The 24,444-nt window shown below is 49.3% G+C and overlaps 1 protein-coding gene across 3 annotated transcripts in view; it reads right to left on the reverse strand.

Annotated features, from left to right (window-relative positions):
- RUNX1 (RUNX family transcription factor 1) overlaps positions 1-24,444 on the reverse strand; it is a 233,674-nt gene that overhangs the window by 9,667 nt on the left and 199,563 nt on the right. The window lies entirely within an intron of this gene.

Consider the following 24,444-nt stretch of genomic DNA (forward strand, 5'->3'; position numbering starts at 1 on the left):
TTTTACGTTGATGCTGGGAGGTGCTAACAACTGTCTCCTTCCACAGACTGTATCTGATTATGCTAACAGTGGAGAGAGGAGAGGGTGGCACTTCCCAGGTGGAAGAGTTAATGTGCAAACCGGCTGCCCGTGGCACCCCATGGCACCAGTGGCTTCCCTTACTCACTGCATGGATCGTTTCAGGTTTCCAGGGAGTTATCATCATCAGAAGAGCCTCAGAAGCTCATGTGATCACCTGTCTGTGTTCAGTAATGCCAGCTCCAGAGTTTGGCAATATGTATGTGCCATTGGTGAAAGTGTCCTGTGGTCTCCTAAACGTTTTCTATCTGTGTGACTTCTCTCGCCAGGCTGGCTACAAAGAAGGCCTGGCTGTGAAGCTGACCAGGAAGTGCGATGGCAGAGAGCTCACACAGCCCGTTGGCAGAGCTGGTCCCATCAAGCCCTCACGTCCTGCTCCTTTTCCGGATTTCAAGTTTGCAGCTTTTAAAAGGGCAGACCTTTGAGCGAGTGTCTCACAGGTTGCCCTTCTAAGATGCCTGGGACAAAGAAGAGACGGAGAGCCTGACTTCAAAAGATTTCGGCAAAATGGATTTTGTCAATTTGACTTCGGCATTCAGAGGAGTCTTAGTTTTTAAAAGCATCACACTGCAGATGAAAAGAAAGGAACAGAAAAGCCCCTCTATTTTTAGGCAAAATTGTAAAGAAATTTAAGTTGGATGCTGTCCCACGACACGACAAGACAGTTTTATGTTTCCTTAGTGTTAAACATTAATTTTCTCTTTGTGTCCCACCCTGCGGGAAAAAATAATAGTACATTATTGTAACTCACAAGGGTCTTGACAGGCAATCTATGACAAACTGCTGTCTTTTGTAAGCACCAAGTTCAAGTGTTGCATAAGCCATGATATGCAGAAATGAGTTATTTTTGCTCATTATGAAATACTCAAATCTGCTACCTCCAGGACCTTCTTTTTCCCTTTTCAGTTCACCTTCTTGAAGTTGCCTTGGTGGACAACAATCAAGACGCGTGGAGACCCACGCCGCCCTCCCCCTTCTCGTTCTTACCCCCGCTCTCGGACCGGTTTCTTCCTGTTCTTGAAAACAACTGGATTCTTAAGTTTGAAAACTCTGGTAGCTCCTAGACAAATATTTTCACAGGGGAGCTTTGAAATTTAACATTAAGGAAATTATTCATTTCATTCTGAAGTGTAGAGGACTTGACGAGATGGCAAGGACTAAGAGAGCTGGTGCTTTTTTAACTGAGCAGGAAATAAATGCTCAGTGTCACAGAAGATCCTGTATAATCACTGAACCGACAGTGCCTCCAATACATGAAGGCAAATCCCAGCCCCAGATTGCTGGATATTCCCTGTTACTTGTAGTATTTTGCTCTGAGTTTAAAAGTGTGTATATATATATATATAGAGAGAGGATTTTCTAGAAGATGCACATATGCTACAGATAAACACGTGTACTAAGTGAATATATAGTCCTCAAATATTTTAATTACTTTAAGAAAGCAAACAAAAGACAGTTTACCATTGTCATAAAGCCCTCCGGGGTGTGAATTGTGGTATAGTAATCCCTGCCTTGTTGTGTAGTGTAGACAGCCTAGTACCCCTAACCCCATGTCGAAAACCACACTAAGCATAAAGCATTATGCCATGATTCATGCTCTGTCATGTTTTACTGTAGGGAAAAAGTTGTGCTCGGCTTTTCTAAACTCATAATTAAACCATGCAAACGTTGCATAATATTTCACAGCCTTTTAAAAATATGCTTTGGTAAAGTGATCTTTATGATTAAAGTCCAAGTTGTATGATTTCTGTTTTTTAAACACAGGGTTGTAGATTCAACCTCATCTTACTTCACAGTGCAACTTGACTTTTCAGGTGCTGGGCTGAGGGACAGCCTGCCTTCTCTCCCATCGGGCTGCCTGCGTGCCTGTGACTGTGACGATTGTGCTTGGGTTCACTGCCGGAGGTGGGCCAGAAGGTGGTGGTGGAGAGCCTCCCATGGAGGAGGAAATGTGAGTTATTAAAACACGAATTGTTAACAAAAAAGGGGAATTAAAAAGGCCCCAGGAATACGGTACATTTTTGGCTTAATATTCAGTTACCGTTTTTGCTTTGATGTAGCCATCATCATGAACATATGAAGGGAAAACAGAAATGGCAGTGCTAGGGGCCACTTTGAGCACTGGGTTCACAGGCAGCAGCAGTGGGCACTGGGCCTGTATGTGAGTAAGTGGCCTGCTTGCATACTTATTGAACATCTTGCAAACAAGATGACTTATTATTATTTTTTTTTAATACAAAGTCAGATATACAGAGAGGAGGAAAGACAGAGAGGGAGATCTTCAGTCCGATGGTTCACTCCCCAAGTGAGCACAACGGCCAATGCTATGCCGATCCAAGGCTGGGAACCAGGAACCTCTTCCTGGTCTCCCACATGGGTGCAGGGTTCCAAAGCATTGGGCTGTCCTCAACTGCTTTCCCAGGCCACCAGCAGGGAGCTGGATGGGAAGTGGAGCTGCCAGGATTAGAACCGGCGCCCATATGGGATCCCAGCGCATTCAAGGCGAGGACTTTAGCCTCTAGGCCATGCCGCTGGGCCCACAAGATGACCTTTAAATCCTTTTTAGTGATATCAGAACAAGAGTTTAGCTCCCATCGTTCCTACCCAATGTGTCTTTGCTGAACTTGGATGTTACTCACATTGTGCTTGTTGAATGGGGCTGGGGGTGGGACGGTTCTGATTTGAGGTAGGGAGGGATGAGATGCGAGCTGTCCAGTGGAGGACCTAGGCTGAAGAAGAGCGCCAGTGTTCCTGCTTTTGCAGGTCACAGGGATACTTGTTCTAGGGGGAGGTGTTTCTCGAAGGAGTGCAGTCCATCAAGAAAGAACGTAAGCTAGCCAGGTGTGTGCTAACTCAACTGGTAACAGAAGGATGCCCCAGTGAGCTTAGCGTGAAGATCCCAGACTTAAGATACTCAGGAAGGTTTCTTCCTGTTGTCTTAGTCATCATACTGAGAGCTTCTTCATTCGTTCATTTGTTCATTCACAGGCTCATGAAGGAACTTACTTGCTTATTTATTCAGATTTCCAACTAACATTTTTGCCTTAGTAAGGCTACTGTGTTGGAGACTCCCTAGTGAGATTGTCGTCCCCGACTTCTGGCAGTTACAGACACTGAGGACCTCAATGGCTGGATCCAGGCTAACTCTCAGAATTAACTGCCTCATTTCAACTTGCAAACAGCATTCCTGAGGCAGTGTTATTTACGACATGCTTATGATATACCTCTGAGAGCAGATGATTAGGGAAAGTAGTGAACTGAGCTTGCAGACAGACTTCAATTTGAATCCTGCCTTCACCATAACCCAGCAGTATAACCTTAGGAATGGCTTGCTGTCTCTGAGCCATGGCTTTCTGACTTCAAGGAATAAATAGTGGCGAACACTGAGGCCAGTTCAAACATTTAGCGTAATATCTTGCCACAGCACATGTGCAATAAGCATGAGTGATTTTATGATTATATTACCAAAAGGGAAACCAAATGCACCTCAAAGGGTTTATCTGAGGTTTCTTACTAGGGCCTATGCCCCTACTCCAGCATAATGCCTAGCTATTCAGTGACAAAGAGCTTAACAGTCATACTCTTTGACACTGAGTTCAGAATAAATGGGAAAGGGGCGAGGAAATTGAAAATTTGGGATGGCTCAGGTCAGGAGTCAGGAGCATAACCAACTCCTGTTTGCAGTCTAAAAGCCGCATGCTAGGTGTTCAGTGCAGTGATTGCGATGCTGCTGCTTGGGGTACGATGCCTGCATCCTGTGTCAGAGTGCTTGGGGTTGAGTCCCAGCCTCACTCTTACTAATGCATACTCCGGGAGGCAGCGGGCGATGGCTCAGTACCTGGATTCCTGCCACCCTCAGGGGAGATCCTGACTGAGTGACCAGCTCTTAGCTTCAGCCTGACTCAGACGCCAACTATCAGGGGAGCGAACCAGTGGACATCAGTAAATCCTTTCTTTCTCTTGTCTGTTTCTTTGTCCTTTTTGTTTCTCAAATAAATATTTTTAAGCTGCACAACTTCATGTATAAGTCTATAATGATTACAACATTTGAATTTCAGCCCTTCTGAATCTCCCTCCCTCCCCCTCCCAGGGTGAATGATGATTGGATGCAACCATTTTACTGAGGACCATTTTTATGATGAGTTATTCTTGTCAATGTCTGATCATCAAATAATGGGTAAGACAGAGCCTGTCTCCTACATTCCCATTCCCAAGCCCACTACCTTCCATTTGAAATAGTCAAAGAAAAGGGAGAAATTTGGGACAAGGTGAAGCTTGAGGCCGGTGGTTAGCCGAGAGGTGCCATGACATTTACCACTCGAAGAGAGTACTCTAACAGTGCTTTTATCTCTCGATGCAGAACTATCAGAACATCTCAGAGTCTAAATTCACATCAAGATGTCCTGCTGTTTCTAGTCTCAGCTCCAAAATGTGAACGGCTTGGCAGTTACTGCTCTTACCTCTACAATAAGGAAAATGCAAGTGTACGGAAAATCTATGGCTTTTCTTGGATGCACCAGAAAATGAAGTCGCAGGGCAAAATGCCACCCAGCCAGCTTGAGAGGACTGCTTGGCTGGACGCAGAGGCTGCTGCAGCCATGCACTGATGGGAATGCCTAACCATGATGTTGCACTCTAGAGGCTGAGTATAGGCTCAAGTGAGAATCAGAACCTCCCAGGGGCTATTGTCTTGTATGGGGAACGCTTCTGTGGAATTACAGCAGGTTCTCATGGGGCCCAATACCCTAGCAGTGGGTTACAGCTGACAGAGCTTCAACACTTAGATTCTTTAAGGAATAGTTGACAGGACAACCCAAAGATGACAAGGGAGACAAAAACAGGGACATTGGAAGAATCTGAAGTCTCTTTACCTACACATACAACAAACATTAAACAGAGTCAGCTCTGAGCTAGAACTCACATTCAAGGCCTGTTTGCTTCCATTCCTATTATCTGATGTCCAATTACCACTATCGCTACCACCAACAGAAAATTACAAAAAAGTCAGATGAAAACGCAGACGTGCAGGGACAAAGCAAGTCTCAGAGCTGGCTCAGACATGACACACAGTTTCAGAACCTTACGAGACAGGCAGCTTTCAAGGAATATGCTAAGGGTTTTGATGGTAAGAGGAGACAGTCGGCAAGAAGAGGTGGGCGACACAAGCAGGGAGATGGAGATTCTAGAAATGCAATACCCTAACCGGAAGGAAGAATGGCAGCAGAGAGCTCACAACTGAGGCACTGAACCAACGCGGAGACGCAGGCCGTTGTTTCCACCTTAGGACACTAGAGAAAGTGATAGAAACAGAGGGCAAACAGCAACCAGGAAAGCAATAGAGGAAACAGAACCAAAATCTTGTTTTTCCTCAAAGTTCAAAATGTGCTGCTTTGTCCCCATGCGCCTCTCGTGCCACAGGAAGTGATGGGCAGAGACATCTCCTGGTACTCCTCCCCTCGGGTTCTACGGTCTTCCCAGCAACCACCCACAAAGCTTGGGCTTCTGACAGCACCAGGAGCTGGGTGGTCTCTCCGTAGCCCTGGACCGTGAGAGGGCTGAGGGGGTCTATGTTTGGCCATTTGTGTTTCAAGTACCATCCCGTATGGGTGCCAATCTGCGTCTTGGCTGCTCCTCTTTCCATCTGGCTTCCTGCTTGTGACCTGGGAAAGCACCAGAGGATGACTTAAAACCTGGGAACCCTTCACCATGTGGGAGGCCTGGCAGAGGCATCCGGCTTCTGGCTTTGGATTGGCTCAGCTCTGGCTGTTGTAACCATTTGGCAAGTGAACCAGCAGATCTTTCTGTCTTTCCTTCTCTCTGTAAATCTGCCTTTCCAATAAAAAGCAATAAATCTGCTCTTAAAAAGTAAATAAATAAATAAATAAATAAATAAATAAAGCCTTTTCCAGAGGTATGTGACTGATACTTAAAAGACCGGGTCCCTCCATTACAAAGAATGAATAGGCAGTTGTGTCTATAGGGGCTTAAAACCCCAGTCCTGCTGGGGGAGCCTGTAAACTCCTGAGGCCCAGCCTGACTTTCCCTTCTTTCAGCTTGGAGGAAAGCAGGGCCTTCCGCAGCGTGCCCTCCAAGTTCACCTCAGTCTTGGGTAGCTGGTGAAACACCCTCCTGGATGCCTCCAAACACACAGCAGGATGTGACTCAGGACTCAGAGATGTGAGTCAGTGTCCAGGGTGATGTGTCAGGGCGAGCCTCAGGGCTGGTTTGCATCTCTCCCTGTCTGGGACCCCTGGCAGGGAAAGCTCTGGGATCCCCCCATCCCTTGTAAGCAAACAGATGTGCACCCCTGTCATCCACACTTCAGCCCACCCCTCAATCCTTCGTGGCTCCCTCCAGCGTTTTGTGTGACATCAGCTCCCATGGTCCTGGGAGTTGAGTCATTCACTACTGTAAGTGGGGCATTTCAGCAAAAGGTCCACTTGTGTTTCAGAAACACTTATTCTTGGGGCTTCTGCAGCCGAGGTGGAGTGAGGGTAGGAATTGGGGGGGTGGGTGTTGCTTAAAACTGCCCCACAGCACAGGCTGCAAGACAGTAGCCCCCAGGTAGCAGACACAGGGCCTGGTTGTTGTGGCACTATCAGTGAAATCCCATGATACTGTGAGTCAGTTCCCACCAGCTCAGAATCCTGGAAGAAAGGGAGATTGTGAAAGAGTTCCGGGATTTGCCAAGGGCTCATCTCCGGCTGGCTGCAGGGTTCTTGGTTAGTCATGTGCAGCTCAGACACACTCCTTGTCCAGCACTTGCTTTGAAGGGTGGCATCCGGATGGAGTGGGCACCCAGACCTGCCTCTGTGCGTGTGTGCGCACACACCATGGGCTGAAGGTCTTCAGCACTTGGACTCAGGGGATGGCGGGCTTGGGAGGTGGCAGAGTGCCCATGGGGAGTGAGGCTATGGGGCCACAGCTCCTCTTGCTCCAGGGACCTGACTCTGTGCCCCGCTGGGAAGGCTCTGTGTGGGTGAGGGCTGGACAATCAGGAGCACAGGTTCCTAACATCAGGACCTGTCACCCCTGGTGGCTCACCCCAAGGTCCCTTTCTCCCCTCTAAAGTCGGGCAAGGGGGTGGGTATTGAGCAGACTCACCTGCCTCACAGGTGTGAGAGTTAATGACTGTTTGTGGGGCAGCTTTGAGATGCGCAGATGAAAGGCTCGCCATAAATGCAGAGTGCTGCTCCTCATTAGAGCTGCCAGACAGTTCCCAGGGGAACAGGAGGCCTCTCCCTCAGCCACATGAGTCTGAGGCGTGTCTGGAAAGGGTTCTGTATTTAAGCAGAGCCCTCTGTGAGGATGGGTTCACAGATCAGTCACCAGCTTCCAGAAAAGATGGGAGTCATTAAACCACATCTCCTTGTCTGGGGACCCTGGCTGCAGGAAGAGGAGGGAAAGTGGCTTCCAGGGCACACTGGACTCATGAGACACCTCTTGTCCTGGCTGCCATCTCTTGTGGGCACCTTCTTTCCCTTCTGACGCCCTTCCCAGGCCGGAAGGAGCTTAGCGGAGGGGCCTGATAACTGCTCAGCAACACAGGCTGTGGTGTGGGCCTGAATCTCCTCCCACTCCTCCAAGAGCAATCACAAAGAACTGGAGGGTTAAGATGGCCTTCTGGTCCCATCTACTCCTCATCTGGACCCTTACCCACATTGTTCACTCCTCAGAAGACAGGGTGAGCCAGAAATGCCATGGAGGGGAATCTTAGGCAGCCTTGAAACAAGTGACTGACCCCTCCAAAGGGACGCCAACAGCAGGAGAGGCATGGCTTACCTAGGCCTTCCCATGGCCAAAGAAGTAGGACTTTCATGCTATCATCTGCACTGTGCAGGCTCCAGGGTCATTGCACACAGAGCACAGGACAGGATTGGCCAGAGCCAGCCGGCAGCCCAGCTGACCCTGAAACAAGCCCATGTTGCAGCCAGTCCACTGCTGAGAGGCCTCTGGAACTTAGCAGAGAGGCACCAAGGCTCCCAACGTTGGCTGAACCAACACTGGCCTGGCTTTCCCTTGGGTAAATTGTGTTAAATATTGTGGTTGAGATTTTGCCAGGGTCCTTGTGATGCCTCGTGGTGGCAACAGGCAGGACGGAGCAGAATGATGCTATTTGGGGGACCACAACAGACAGCAAGCTAACAAACCTCTTCCCCAAGAGTCGCCATTTTTGTAGTGCTCCAGAGCTTGCACTTGGAAGCTGGTCCACCAAGGGATCTCTGCCAGGCCATTTTGTAACCTTGGATTCCTCTTGGGGCCATCCAATCCATTATTGTTGCACCCAGCCTCTGTGGCCTTGATCTAATACCTGGTCTCAGACCTCTGGTGGAAGAGACCAAGGGACAGGTTACAGAGCCGACTCTGAGGTTACCATCTCCACCAACCTGTTTAGTGTCCCCTGGCTGCATCCCTCATCTTTACTTGAGCCCTTAATTGTTCTGCAGAACATTAGAACTGTCTGGAAAATCCTGCATGGCCTGAAGCTCACAGAGGGGCTCCATCATCTCCTGCTTTAGGTGCCAGAGGCCCTAACACAGCAGGGTTGGATCTTAGGATAGCAGTGCTGGTTTTCAAGGGGCAACCTCTGCAGAATGGATTTGCTAACAACAACAACAACAACAACAAAGAAGAACTTTTCTATGCATGGAGAGAGAAAGGAGAAAGCAAAAGAACACAATCTAGAGAATACAGAAAGAACAGACAGGCTGCTTAGCTGTCCTTTAGTGTGTGTGGACCTCAGTCATTTCCAGGGTTCCAAACCCTCATACGCAAGCTGTCCTTTAAGAAGCCACAGGGGCTGCAAGGACCGTGCAGAGCCAGGACTTGGCTGTGGAGCTTGGGAGAGTGGGATGGAGACCTTGGCATGGCCCTGCAGCACTACGTGCAAGGCTCATGACTTGACCCCTTGGGAGTTCAGCTTTCCCACTTGGAATCAGGGGAGAATGATGCCATCTACCACTTAGGTTACTGGTACAATGAAGTAGGACCTTGAACTAGGTGTGTCTTCCCTCCCCTGCCCTCTCAGGAAAGGACAGCACCATCTGGAAAGCAGTACTTGCCTGGCCAGCTAGCCTCTTAGAGGGTCCCTATCCTTGCTGCATGGTGCTCCATGTGGCCCCATGGGGCCCCCAGGAATCAGACACTCTCAGGCAGCCAGACTTTCAAGGCCCACGCGTCTGAAGCAGAACATTAACCCTCAGAGGGTGTGCCCCGCAGGGTCGTGCGGTGCCAGCCAGAGTGCTGGATCCCAAGGCCAAGTTTTGCAAGTCCAGGATTTGTCCTTTGTTTCCTCAGGTGTGACTCAGGCTGGACAGCGACCGTGTTTTCTTTCAGAACTTCCAATCCATGTTTCCAACTCAACGAAGACAAATATTCGGATGAAATGGGAGGCAGAAGAAGCCCCACCCCTGCCTCTTCCAGGCTGCAGCCTGGTCACTGAGGTCCATGCCTGCCAGGGAGATCCAGTGTCTGCTGCCCAGTGTCCCCCCACTCGCTGTTCTCCCATAGTTGATCTCAAACTGATGGCTCTTTCCCCACATGAACCCTTGTCCTCTTGTGTGCCTTTCCCATGCATCAGGCCCTAAATTAATTCTCTATAGCCAGATCCCAGTGGTGGAAATGCTCACCTTCTCACGGCACATACCTCCTAGAAGGCCCCCAGCGCACCCACCAGTCTTGCCTGCTCTTTCTTCCAGAGAAGTCCAAGAAAGCCAGGATCTGCCTGGAGAGCGTCTGCCCATCCCTTCTCTGCCTTTACTGTCAATCGTCCACTAAACAGGGTAGGTGCAGAAGTCCATGCACACACAAAGCAACATGTTTCTGGTAGCTGAAAGGCAATGCCATTGCATCCCCTCTGCTGTGCTGGAAGTAACAACAGATCCAGGCAGTGTGACCTCACCACGCAAGGAAGGCTCTGGTGCCCAGGGGGGAAACCCACGCCCTTCCCGGGTTCTCATCTGTTCTGTCGGTGGCCACCGAGGGAAAGCTTAGCCCTTGCCTTCGTGCCTCGGACGGCATGCCTGGTGGACATATCAACATTAGCTGGCTTTCCACAGCCTTGTTTTCAGGGCAGTGGTATTTACTTTACTTGTTAAAGCCAAGGAGTCTCCCTACACACACACACACACACACACACACACACACACACACACACACACAACTCCCTTATTTTTCCAAAGTTACCATATTACTCAGATATTTGTCACCAAGCTAAACTGCTTCCTGTCTTGGTGGTATGCTCCTAGCCAGACCTTGAATTCTTTAGAATAATTGGGGTCCTTGGGTTTTTACAAGCCAACAGGAATTGCTATCACTTGCTTTTATGCTATCAGTCAACTCCCTCTCTTTCTCTCAAGTTCTCCTGGCTGCAGGGCCGCAGTCTCCTCCCCCACTGCAGGTGAGACAGGCAAGAGCAATCTGTTGCCTGCCGCTTGTAGCCATTTCAGCACAGCGCCCACCCCTCCTGTCTCTCCAGCCCCAGCCCTCGCCAAGCACTGACCTTGATGTGAACTAATTGGGATTGCACTAGATTAATAACACAGGTTGCTGAGGTGGAGTCTGAAGCATAAAGGAGACCTTTGAAGATAAGAGCCTGTGAGCTTTCACAAGCTCATCCCCGGTGCTCGGAACAAAGCGCCTAAACTAATAAAGTCAGATTCATCTAGGGGCAATCTAACAGGCACACAGGAATATCACTCCAAACTCTGATTCAGAGAGGTAGATGAAAATCTGCCGGAATTCTTTTAAACACCAACACAGATCTCAATTGAAACGAAAAAAAAAAAAAAAAGACACACACATACAAAAAAAAGTCTCGGTAACAAGCAGCCCTCTGATGATCTAAAGCTCCACAGCTTCATTTATTGACTTAGAGAAAGTAAATGGCATTTCAAATACAACCTTCATACTTTAATAGGTGAGGTCACCCTGAGAAAGATGATACTGAGCCCAGGGGTGGGAAACCTCCCTCCAGACAATGGCTTTGATCTACAAGGTCAAGGAAGGTGTTCTCACACAAGTGATAGGTTTGTAGTGACTTGGGCCGCAATGGCAGGATTTCTGAAAAAATTCAATGTCGAGGTCGAGGCGGCAGACCGTTATGGGGAAGACCTATGGAGAACAGAGGTGTGGGGACCTAAAGAAGTCAAAGGTGAAAGTGTGCTCCTTACCAAAGCCTGATACCTCCAAACCTCACTCTACCGCCCACTCTATTGTCTAAAACAGTGGTTTGCTAAGCAGGGATGGAGGATGAGGGAGTGATTTCGATTTCTCCTCTACTTTAGGAGTGGCTAGAAACATTTCTGGTTGTCATAGCTGGGGAGCGGGGCTTTGCTGGGATCTGGTGGGTGCGGCAGGGCTGCTGTTCCCCTAAGCAGGACATGATTTAGTCCCAAAGGGCAAGGGTTCCCCCAAAGTGTCCAGGGAATCCCAGCACAGTGATGAGCCCAAGCACATCATTTGTAGGGGTGACCCTGAGACTCAGATAAATAACAGTGCACTGTGACTGTACTAGGTCCACTTACAATCAGCTTGGAGCAGGGGGAATGTGAGCTGGACCCTTAGGGAGCCCTGTGGGAATCCTAGGGGCAGCTATGGTCACTACTGCACCCTGGGAGAACTCTGACCCTATGTCACAGCTGGGAATGGCTGCATTCTCATAGGCGCACAGCCCGGCATCCACACCTGAAGGTGACATGTGGAGCCCTGGCTGAGCTGCAGATGTAACTGACCAACAAAACCACCAAGGAACCGCTCATCAGTTTGGCCACTTGCAAAGGGATGGGCCAGCACTCACCTCTGCTGAGCTTCCCAGGCATGAGTCACACGTAAAGAGATAAAGATGCAAATCTCTGTCAACATTTCTAAGGTTTCACTCCCGCATTTCACAGAACCACGGAGCAGAGGGCAACCTCTGTGGCTCTCTGTGCCAGCCCCGTCTTGTAGGCAAGTAAAGCTGGATGGGCTCAGGGACACCTCCTACGCTGGGAGAGGGGACAGGTTGGGGACTGGGAAGGAGAGCCCCTCTGGCTGGCTGTCAACCACTGCTGGACCAGTGATGGTCAGAAACCAGTCTCACCCTCAGCCTTCTTAGCACATCTGACCCAACCAAAGGATCTAACCCTGAAAGCCATGGAGACCCTGGCATGAGACACATTGCTCTTGCCAGAATCTTTTCCCACTCACAGGTGTATGGGATGGGATTGACAACCGCGTGGGGCTGCTGCCTCCGTTTATGTTTCCTTCCCACCCTAAGATAAAGTCCAAACAACCCCAAATCACAAAGGAAAATTGGTGGCTCTTGCTGTGGGTCCATGAAGACTTCATCCTCCACCCCTCCAGGTTTTGGGGGTGGTCTTTGAGGCAGGCCATAAGAGTCATACTGTCACACGGCTCGCACCTTTTCTCCTAATGGCCTCCGACTGCCAAGTGGCCCCAGCACGCCGATGCTAAACCCTTTTATGGGAAGTGCCAGGCTCTTTTCTGCTCACATCACTTAAAATAATGAGTTAGCTGCACTTGTATTAGTCTGTCTTTCAAGTGGATTAAATTCATGGGCTCGTTCCCCTGCAGTCTCGCAAGCTCTGGCCTGGCTGTCTGAACCTCTAGATTAGACTGATGAGCACATGCCAGACAGCAATGAAACGCAATTACCCAGGCAAACTTTTGAAGGATTTGAGCCCTGGGGCACAGGCTGTTTACGAAAGACTAAAAGCACCGTTTGTACTGTGCAGGAGCGGTTGCCTCGGTCGTTTTCGAGCTCTGGATCCTGCCTGCCACTGGACTGCAGGCAGGATTTCTGGGGGCTGATAACATCAGCCTTCTGTCCGCACCTCGGCACCTCAGGGTCTCTGCTCTGTTTTCCAACAAGAAAATGCAAGTACCAACAAAAGCCCATTATAACATCTCCTTTGTATTCACGGACTATCCCTCTCATTGGATTTTTTTTTTTTTTTTTTTTTTGCATTGTGCACTACCCTCTGGGTAAAAAAAAAAAAAAAATCAGCAAGAAGCTGTCCTATAGCTGTAGCTATAGATGACTTGGCCCTGAGATTTCTTTGGAAATGGATAATGTTTTCAAAACAACAGGAACTTCCCATCTTCTTTGAAAAAAAAATAACAAATAATCAAAACCACTATCAACGATGAGTTTCCAAAGTACATTCCTTGTGATTTGAACAGAAGAGGCTTCTGAACAACCTGGAGGAGAGGAAGAGAAGAAGAAAGCAAGAAAAGAGAGAGAGAAAAGAAAGACCCAGAACACTGGTCATGGCAGGCAGTCATGGCCTCCCCTCACCGGGGCCACAGTTTACTTTGTTTCTCAGACTGAGAATGGCGGGGCTGGAAGATTCTGCATCCACTAGGTAGAAATTAGCCTGTGTGAGGGGCTCACTAGCTCCCACGGTTATTGCAAAGCACTGTGGGTGGAGCCATGGGGGGTGGAGTAGACTGTGATAGGGGAAAGAGACCCTGAGGATCCCAGGCCAGACACTGGGCCAGTGTGGGAAAGAGCAGCACTGCTCCCCACCTGGAGCAAGCAGAGACCACTCCCAGGGAAAGCACACAGCACGGCGTGCGTACACAGTGGAGCACTATTTGGCCATGGCCAAGGATGCTATCTTGTCATTGGATGGCACTGGAAGTTGTGATATTATGTGAAATAAGCCAAATGTACAAACACAAGTCCTGCACGATGTCCTTCAGGTGTGCAATCCGGAAGAGCTGATGTCAGGGTAGGGGACGCAGGACCCCTGCGATCAAGCTTCATCTCTGCTTCTCTCCTGCCTCCTGCTCTTACACAGAAGAGGAAGCAGGTAAAGGCCTAAGCACTTGGGTTCATGTCCTCTGCATGGAACACGCAGATGGAAATCCCGGCAGGCATTTGGGGAGTGAACCAGTGGATACAAGATCTCTCACCTCGGGCCCGGCGTGGTGGCGCAAGTGGTTAAGGTCCTCGCCTTGCACACCCGGGATCCCATATGGCCGCCGGTTCTAATCCCGGCAGCCCCGCTTCCCATCCAGCTCCCTGCTTGTGGCCCGAGGACAGCCCAAAGCTTTGGGACCCTGCACCCGCATGGGAGACCCAGAAGAGGCTCCTGGCTTTGGATCGGCATAGCATCGGCCCATTGCGCTCACTTGGGGAGTGAATCATCGGACGGAAGATCTTCCTCTCTGTCTCTCCTCTCTGTATGTCCGCCTTTCCAATAAAAAAAAAAATCTTAAAAAAAAAAGATCTCTCCCCTCCAACTATTACTCTGTGTTTCAAATAAATAACAGTAATAAAAATGCTGACCTTATAGAAGTTGAAAGTGGAATGGCAGCTAGCAGAAGCTGGGAAGGGTAGGAGGGAGGGAGGAATGAGGACAGGTTAAAGAAAAATAAATAAACAAAAAACAAAACAAATCAAGGGGCAGCCACACTTGGTGGCAGACTAAGCCTCTGGTGTCGCATTCCAGATTGGTTCTGGCTCATGTCCTGGCTGCCCCACTTCTGGTCCAGCTCCCAACTAACAGCCAAAGCTCAAGTCCTTGGGCCCTTGCACCCATGTTGGAGACTCAGAAGAAGCTTCTGACTGCTGGCTTCAGATCAGCTTAGCTCTGGCCATTGTGAATATTTGGGCAGTTAACTAGAAGATCTCTCTCTTCCCTTCTCTCCATAACTCTGCCTTTCCAATAAATTTTTTTAAAAATATTGAAAAATGAAAAAAAGGAAGAAGGGGTTGTAAATATTTTCACCATAAATAGATGATAAATGAAGACACATTGGTTTCCCTTGGTTGTATATGCAGATGGTATCCCCATGAATGTGTATAATTTTTATGTGTCAGTTAAAAATAATAATTAAAAAGCAGTGATGCTGGAAAGATAGATTTGAGAAGTTCTGGAAGTAAGAAGAATGTAGCAGTGCTTTCTGGGGAGGAGGCAATCCAGGGCCAGAGTAGACACAGGGGAATACTACAAAGTGGGGTAGTGAAACTGGGATTGTGAGGAAGAAGTGAGTAAATCGTGCCACGTTGAGGGCAGGGCTCTCATGAACAGGTATGAGGACAGCCACAGGGTAGACTGAGCAGTCTGCAAAGACATAAATTAGAAAGGAAGGGGGTAAACCAAGGATGGGGTGCCAGCATCAGGACTTCCCCTCTGTCACAGAAGCCAGGGGAAGCACCCATGGTGGTAGGGGTGGGGGTGCTAACAGCCTGCTCTGTCCCCAGGCTCCCAGCTGGGGGTTGGGAAAGGCTGAGGGAAGGGGACAGGAAGCCAACATCCTGACCTGACCATTGGTGTTTGGGGAAAAGGAAAGGATCCTGACATTGGGCTTAATGTCTATGCAAAGAGGCCCTTTTGATCTGCTCTCCTGAGAGAAGAGAAAATCCCTACTTCCCACTCAGGACTCAGGAGGGTCCCTTTCCCTAGATATCTGCCCTTGCTTGGCTTGTGAAATATGGGGAAAAAGGAGAGAGAGTTCCCACCTGCTCAGAGACTCCTTCCAACCTGGTGGTCACAGAGCCCTGCTGTGTACTACGGAGAGTGGGAGGCAGGGCTGGGGGTCCCTGCTGCCGGCCCAGGTGAGTAGTGGGCTAAGGTAGCATGCAGGGGATCACGGCTGTATGAGCGGGGGAAGCTGTGCTGAATGTGTTGTCTTTTTGGTAGCATTCGTGGGAATTAACAGAGGGACAAGAGCCATCAGATGGCCCCAGAAGTTAGGGAGGTGGGGTGGCCTGGTCCTTTGGTGTGAAGACCATGTCTTTAAGGAAATAAGGCCTGTGTGGATTCTGAAGATGCACAGGATTTGGGGTATGGGACAGGAATGACAGGAAGGGGCTTTTAGATCATGGAGAAACTGCAGAGGCCTAAAGCACCTTACCGCCCAGGAGAAGACTGGGGAACGTCTTCATGGGGAGCACAGGACCAACGAAGCACCAGCAGTACGGCCCCTGGATGTCCTGGTGGCCAGCATGTCAGCAAGAGGCCACAGGATCTGCACATGTGCTGTGGTTGTCACACAGAGGGGACCCACAGACAGTTTAAAGTCTGCAGATTCCTTGTCATCATATGTTCACCCCTGTCTGTCATCTGCTACCTCTGGGTCTGTTGGCGCTCTCTCTCTGTCACACACACACACACACACACACACACACACACACGAGACACAAGAGTGTCAGAGAGAAACATGACTACTGTGACACAACGCAGACTGGCCCAAATTCATTCCTGCTAAGCCCCTGGTTTCCAGTGAAATAAGCAGCATTTCCCTGCTGTGTCTTCAAGGCTAAAGTCATGAGTCAGCAGTGGGGCTTACAGCTTAAAGAAGTTGTTGGTAGGTGAGGAGCGGGGAGTTGCCTGTTTCTTGTTCAAGGACAAGGAGAACAGAGAGAATGTTGGTACCTAAGCATCTTCAGGAGGCTCAAACCAGGGCCTCCCATATTGCAAAGGGGGCTGAGAGATGTGTTGAGCAGCAACGTGGGAAGACACCTGTTGGCGGCCTCCATGGTGAAGTGGTTTGTATCATGCTAAGAAACTGTTTCTATACCCTTCTGCTCTGGGCCCTTGCCTACTGTGGCTCTACTGTGTTAGAGCCACACCACAGTGGCTGTCCCTGAATGATGATTCTATACAACCCTTAACCTTGAGGGGCACCCTTGGCCTTGAGAGTACTGCCCTGGATCAGATCCCCTGCAGAGCTAGCTTTGCAAAAGTGTCTGACTGACTGGCATGCCAACTCTGTTTTCCCCAGTGACTGCAAGGGACAGGGAGGCTGAGCTGTGGGTCAGCAGCCTGCCCTTCCATTGGTGAGCAACACAGAACTGGGGGTGGAGTTTTCCCCTACTTTCTGCCCCAGTCAGCAATGAAGAAGGAAAGGAAGAGACAGAAACGTTCTCTGAGTGACACCCTTGGTGCCAAGAAAGCTGTTGTTTCAGCCTTGGGCTGTGCCCCCACTTGTGCTTTCCTGTTGGGTTGCCAGAGCTTAGAAATAACTGGGATTTCTTCCACCATGGCCTCCACGTTCCATGATAGAAAACTCTCTTTCATGTGAGGTTTACTGCTGACATTGTTTCCAAATTTCTAAAAATACAGAAGAGTTCATAAGATAGGAGGGGGAGGAGGAGAGAGGAGGAGGCGGTGAGAGGGTGAGAGGGCACAGGAGGCAGCAGACCCCGGCACTTCCCAAGCTGTGCCTTGGCTCCTCCCAGCCACCCTCCTCCCATCACCTCGCTCCCGCTCCCTGACTCCTCCCCAGTTCTGAATGTGAAAAATAAGCAGCCTGAGCCGCCTGGACTGGAGATGTATCTAACAAGGCCCTCATTGTCTCAGACAGGTGTGAGATTGGGCTTGGTCCGGGGCCAACATCTCCAGTCCCGGAGCCAGCTCTGTGAGCTGAAAACATGCACCAACTCTCCAGTAATACCACTGCAGCCAGCCAGAGACTCAACAATTTAAGGCTTAACACACACAACATAAATCAGAGGAGGATGGACCAGCCGACCGGCAGCTTCTTGGGCAGATGCCTGCAGACTGTCTGTGGATCAGATCCTGCCTGTTTGGGTTATTTGAGACTTTTTTTTTCTTTTTTGTAATATAAAGATGAGAAGCTGGGTGGGGCAGTGTGCAGAGGCACACTGGTGTTTGCCCTATCTTGTTCCAACAGCCCCTCGTTTGCCTTAAGTGCTATTTTGAAGGGACTGCTCAGGACGGTTCACATTGCTACATCCAAAACCCCAGGACGTGTTCAGGCTGGGGAGGAGTGGAACTAGGGAAAGCTGAACGGCTGCATGTGAGCACTGCCTGGGAGTGTACACTGGTCACCTGACCCTCCCTGGGCTCCCAGGAGCTCATCCCAGGAGCTCATCTCAGGAAGAGGCTGGGCTATCTCGGGCCACTGTGGTTGGGGATTCAAAGTCACAGTGTGAGAACCACCCTAACAAGTTAAGGGAAAATTATCAACCTGGAGAAAGAACTTGCAATGCTTCTGAATGCTGTGTTTCTGAGTGGGTGGGTCCCTCACTACCCTCCGTCTTCTCTTACTGATTCAGTGGTTCTGAGATTGTGCAGCGAAGCCCGGGCCTGGGGGTTCTTGAGAATGAGCCATGACATGGGAAGAGCCATGTATAACATGAGAAGCAAACATAGATGTGGCAAGTCCACAAGGCTGCTCAGTGCAGGGCCCCAGCCTCCAGTCATCCCAATGAACACTTATGTGAAGTTTCATTCAGAGGACAGGATGATGGCGTCATCAAGCCTTTGCAAAGGAAGGGAATTCAGGCTGTTTCATCAGAGTGAAGAACCCATGGCTAGTGTCTTAGAGAGAAGGGCCTTTTGGTCCCTGTAAGTTCCTGTGACATTCCAGAAGAGCATTCAGCCTACCATTCCTGGTCTTGGCCATGAATGCAATGCCAAGGACATGGCCATCATAGGGATGCCAATATCCAGTCCCAGCTTGCCTGTCCGCATTGCCGTGAGCTCTTTTGGGAGTAAATGGCATGGGGTTGGCAGCAGTGCCCTGAACCAGGCTGAGGGGACTGTCACTCAGCACCAGCCGTGGCCTGCCAGGGCTGCCTGGCGTTCGCAAAGCTGTGGCTCCCAGCTCTGCCCTGTCATACTCACACACTTGTTTGCTGCCCTCCTCCTGGCCCGACAGCCCTTACCACAGCTGCGGTCAGGTTTAAAGGGCCAGGCGTGTGGGTGGAATCGTCACAGGGAGATATTTGCTTAAAATCACACCCGAAAGTAAGACTTGGCTCCAAGAAATCCTTTTGTGGATACTTCAGTTAAAATGCCCAAGAAGCTGACCAGTCTGTCTCTCTGAAGGTGACTGATGGACACACGCATTGAGGAGCAGGGTTGTGGTGCTCCATGAGGCTGAGAGGGACCGACGGAGCTCTCAGGAATTTCTACTCTCACCTACTTAGGAAATCCCTACTTGTTGGGCATGCATCTGTGCATAGAATGGAGAGGTCCAGGAAATGACAACACAGAAGCCACCACTTCTCAGAGGAGCAGGAGGGGGTTGGCCACATGGGTGAACATCCCTAGCAAGGGCTTTGTGCTGTGGGAGGCCGGCCGCTTGGGCCCAAGAGGGCGGCCGAGCGCTGGCGGTGGTGGTTCCTGGGGCAGCCGGGTCCCAAGCCATGCCCCTGGATCCAGCAGCGCTCAGCTCTCTTCCCCCGGCCTCCAAGGCTGAACAGGCCAATGGGAGGAACAGTGGGCCAGGAGCTAGGAGACTGGGATTTCTCAGCTGTGTCCTCCAGTTTGGCAGATCTCTGAAACTCCCTGGGCCTCAGGGTCTTGGGAGTAAAACAGAAGCTTTGAACATTTAAGGTTCCTTTCAACTTCTAAGACTTTGCCGTTCCCCATGGGGTCTTATGGAACAGCAGTTATGGGTTTTCCTGTTGGAGTTTATTCAAATGAAACCACTGCTCAAACCATCACCTCCTTCTCCATTCTAGAGCTAGACTCCCTCGCAAAGCATGAAGGGATGCAAAAAGGGCATCATCACAGGCCATGTGGCCCCTGGTGTCTACCAGCAGCACCAGTGGCAGCTGCAACAGTAAGAGGCTGGCACGGGCCACTTACCAAGTGATCAAAGTGAGCCAGGCTCTGTGCTTACTCTTTCACAGAAAGTATAACTCAGTCCTTGGGATGATTTGGTGAACGATGCTTACGTGCGGGGCATCAGGAGCTTCACGCATGCTGCCCCAGGTCTTAGAACTGCCACAGCCATTATGGATTAGCCGGGGGGCTACAGCGGACTTACATGCTTCCTAGGAAAGCTTCAAGTCCAGACTCATCAGCCTCCACACAGATCTCAGCACTGACACCACAGATCCACATGTGCCTTCCCCACAACATGGATTCTGGGAGCTCCCATACTTACTCAGAATCCCTTCTGATGATCCCATAGGAAGACCATCCTTCCCTGATATCCCCAGGCTGGGTCCTTCTCCCACAGGCACCATGAACAATCAACGAGCAAGTTGGGAGAATGGGAGAAATTCCGTGCAGACCCATACCTAGTTCCCCTCTCCCCCACCCGTCCCAGGCGTGAAAGAATCAAATGAGGCAATCGGGAAGAGATTCTGGAATCGGAGTAACAAGGTTTCCCTTCCCTTCTATCTGAATTGACCATTCGTAATTTCGCACAAATTTAATTTTAAAGTCATGCTTTGTAATTTGTGGGAAATCGTATTAAAGTAAACATATCCACGTCTGGGCAATGGCTTTTCTCATTTAGCAACATATGGTGGCTCAGGGCCTCTCAAAACTCAGCCACCCAGCAAAACCACTCACCTTGCCCTCAGAAGAGCCTCTGAGTCAGAGGCAGCAAGATTGGGGGTGCAGGGGCACGGGGGCTCGGGGGCTCAGGGCTCGGGGCATCCCTTTGGTTTCCCTGAGATCATCACTGATGATAATGTCCAGAATGACAACATGCTGACATTCGAAGCCATAATGGTGAATCATGCACATGACAGGCGAGAGACTTCGCAGTAAGGAAAACAGCAGGCACTCTGGGCAGCACCTTCTGTGGACTGGGTTTCTCCCACCCACGGTGTGCATCAATGGGTCACAGGCAGTGGGGCTTCCACAAGCCAGTCTATGGGGTCAGAGTGGGCTGTGAATGTTTCATTATTGCCTTTAGTAACTGAGAATACTAGGCAACATCCTTGTCACAATCACAACCCAAGTACAGGTGCAAAATCACAAACATCCACTGTAGCTTTTCAGTTTTGAGAGGGCAGGAGCATGGGAAGTGTCATGATTCCAGTGTTTCATGCTTCTGTGTTCGCTTGCTGGGGACCAGCCCAGGCACATCTTACAATATGTTCAATAATAGGAGACTGACAAGAAAGCTCAGATGAAGAAGAACAGACCTTGAGACAAGAGGACTACATAAGCCACTTACCAGGGAGAAAGGCCGAGTCAAGCCCTTGAGCTTGTGCTGACTTTTACAGATATTTTAATAACTTTATCATTATAGAATTTGCCATCTGATATGTGCAGAGAGATGCGCTAATGGAGTGAGAGTGACCACAGCAGTGTGCTGATCCCATGGGACTTCATAAAACAGCCATGCTCACTCCTCTTGCATGACCTGTGATTCCAAGGGGCACAGTCACTAGTTACATTTCTCCTCCCTCCCTCCATCCCTTCCTCCCTTCTTTCCTTTCTCCCTTCCTTCCTACCCCAAGAAGTTAGCCATTTATTAAAAAAAAAACCAAAATCTTTTTTTTGTTGTTGTTGTATTATTCGCAATGCAGAGTGATAGGAGGGGAGTTGAGAGAGAGAAACAAAGGCAGAGGGAGAGAGAGACAGAGATATTTCATTGATTGGTTCCCTGCCCAAATGCATACAACAGCCAGGGCTGATCCAAGTCCAAGCCAGAAGCCAAGAACCCCCTCTAGGCCTCTCACCTGTGTGACAGGGACCCAAGCACTTGGGTCAATATTTGCTGCCTCCCAAGCACATTAGCAGGAAGCTGGAGTGACAGCACCAAGTAGCAGAGACTAGAGCCAGACACTGTGATTCAGGATGCAAGCACCTCAGACAGTGGCTTCACCATCACACCCACCCCAAGAAATCCTTTCTAAACTCTCAAAGCGAGTGTGTGTGTGCATGCAGCCTTTCTAATGATGCAAGTAGGAATTGGCCTAATGCTAGCACTCTGAGTCTTGGCTCTGGCTTTGGGATGACTCAAGTTGAAAGCACAAAGCTGTGGAGTAAAGAGGACTTCTCGTGCAGTGGGAACCAGCAACTTGCAGAGCTGGGAGACAACTGTTCCAGGGGGTGAGCAGCAGGCACCCAAGGCAGTGCTGAGTCACGGCTCTTCCCTAGGGACACTCTGCTCTGATGACACCATCACGGTCACTCCCAAACCCCGGAGCTGCCAAACTCTAATGCATCCTTCCCCGTACGCCCAGGAAGGCGGGGCTGGACACTCTAGCTGCCTCAGTCTTGTTATACAGATCTGATTACGCTGATCTGTAGAACCACAGAGTACGACCCTGATTCAGATGGGTTAGAAGAACCAAGATGGAGTGAAGAAACTGGCAACCAATTCAGTTCCTGGTGTGCTTTAAAGCTCAGGTTTCCTGCTAGCCCATAGCTGTTAGGTGACATGAGGCTTACAGGTTGGAGTCACCGTCTCCTTCTCTTCGTCCACATGGATTCACGTGGAGTGCTGCTCCTCCGTCAAGGCTTTCAAAGAGAAATGCAAAAACTTGGGCCTGATGGGTACCAAGGCAGCCACTGACAACAGTGCCAGGTGGAACTGTCTGTCTCTGTTATCAGGCTGTGGCATTCAGAATGTCAGAGGGAAGTTATCATTCCTTAGCCGAATTTCCATCATAGGCACTGAACTTTCAAATGCCCTAAAATTATGGCTGGTACTGTGGTGTATTGGGTTAAGTCCCTGCCGTGATGCAGGCTTCCTTGACGGGTGCCAGTTCCAATTCCTGGCTGTTGTACTTCCAATTTAGATCCCAATTTATACACCTGGGAAAGCAACGGAGGATGGGCCAAGTTCTTGGGTCACTGTACCCACGTAGGAGACTCCTGGCTTCGGCTTAGCCCAGCCCTAGCTGACCATTTGGGGGACAAAACAGTGAAGATTCTCTCTCTCTGCCCCTGTAACCTTGCTTTCAAATAGAATAAATAGTTTTTAATAACATTTTTTAAAAAAATAAAGAACTCTCAAATAACTGAATTACAGAGGGCCTGCATTTCTCTTAATTGTGGGAAAAGTCATGTAAATGAGGAGAATAAACCCAGTAAGGTCTGGGGTAGTTTTTCCCCATCAGCACATGCTGTTTGTTTTCCTCTGAGTAGGAACTTTTGGTAAACTCTGATATATCTTTGTAACTATAGCCAAGTTTTCTTTTTTAAAATATTCAAATGTGAAAGGCTATCTCAGGTGATTTATAAATTTGGGGAAAGGAGATATGCAAAGAACTTTGCCATCCTTTGGACCTAGGTGTCTGTTCGACAACAGAGCTGCACTGGAGCTGCACTCGACAAAGATTGCTTGCTTCAAAACAGTTGCCCATCTCTGCCTGCAAGGTCACATTCTTGAGTTCATTCCAATGGGCTGGCTCTTCCTGTCCTTTCTGGCTCCGCTGCTTAGTACCAGCTCTGCTATCATGAGGGATTGGAGGTTAGGGGGAGAGGCACCTGGGTCTCCAATCTCCTTTTTCTGGACACAGGGAAATCTCCTTTCTCAACCATTGTCAGGGTCTCTAGTTCTACCTCATTAGGCAGCTTAGAAAATGTTAAGAAATACCTGACCTTATCTAGAAAAATACCAATGCCTTCTTCTGGCTCAGAAATCAAAGTACCATGACACTGAACGTTAGCACACAGAGGCTGGGCTGACAGTAACTAGGACACATGACTGGGAAGATTAGGCACGAGGCACTGACTTTACATTTTTCTGTCTACCACGTCTGTTCTGGGGGTTGGGGCGGGGATGGGAGACAGTTATCTCTGACCCTATCTGATGCCCCTGGTCACTGATCTGATGTCCCCTATCCTTTGTACGTTGATTTGGTTAGCTGAATGATGGACCCAGAAAACAAAGGTTCATGTGCTCACCTCTGGAACTGGGACTGTAGCCTTATTTGGATGAAAAGGTCTTTTTAGTTACAATTAAGAGAAGGTTCTTGAGAACTTCATGGATGCTCTGGTCAGGGTTTAAAGCCAAGGACATTGTGGACTTATAAGAGACAGAAGAAGAGATGGCACAGAGAAAGGGTTGGTAAAGAGGAAGAAGAGATTGCAGGGACACAGCCCCAAGCCCAGGCATGCCTGAACCAGCAAAGGTAGAAAGAAGCTGGGAAGCATCCTCCTGTAGAGCTGTCAAAGGGAGCATGGGATACTTCAAATGTTCGTGCAAAATGAAATGAAGAGATGTTTATTTTGGTAGAAAACTTTTTTTGAAATCCATGTCTAGGAGGAGTCTTGGAAAAGTTCATGGAAAATGTCTATGAGGGGAAAACGGTCCATGGATTTAAAAACTGTTTGGCCCCAAAGTAAACTTATCTTTGAATTTCATTTTTGCATTAACATTTTTTGAGACTCCATATGGTTCTACCAACACCTTGATTTTTCACCTTCCTTGCTTTTCTACTTTCCCGCTGTGTCACTCCAGTCGTGTCCTCTATGTATGTCTGTTGTTTCCAAGTCACTGAGTTGGTAGTAATTTGTTACAGCAAGCATGGGAAACCTATATACTCCTAACATCGTTAATGTTGAACCCAACAGCCACAACTGATTGGGCTGGCTCTAGCAGCCACTGCTTTCTGTTTCCTAATGATCCCAGGATCTGCAAATGTTACCATTCCCATTTTGCAAGCTGGAAGACCAAGATTTTCATAGG

This window comes from Ochotona curzoniae, unplaced genomic scaffold (genome assembly GCF_017591425.1).
Source record: "Ochotona curzoniae isolate NIBS_2020 unplaced genomic scaffold, NIBS_Ocur_1.0 contig_3498, whole genome shotgun sequence".
Taxonomy (NCBI): Eukaryota; Metazoa; Chordata; class Mammalia; order Lagomorpha; family Ochotonidae; genus Ochotona; species Ochotona curzoniae.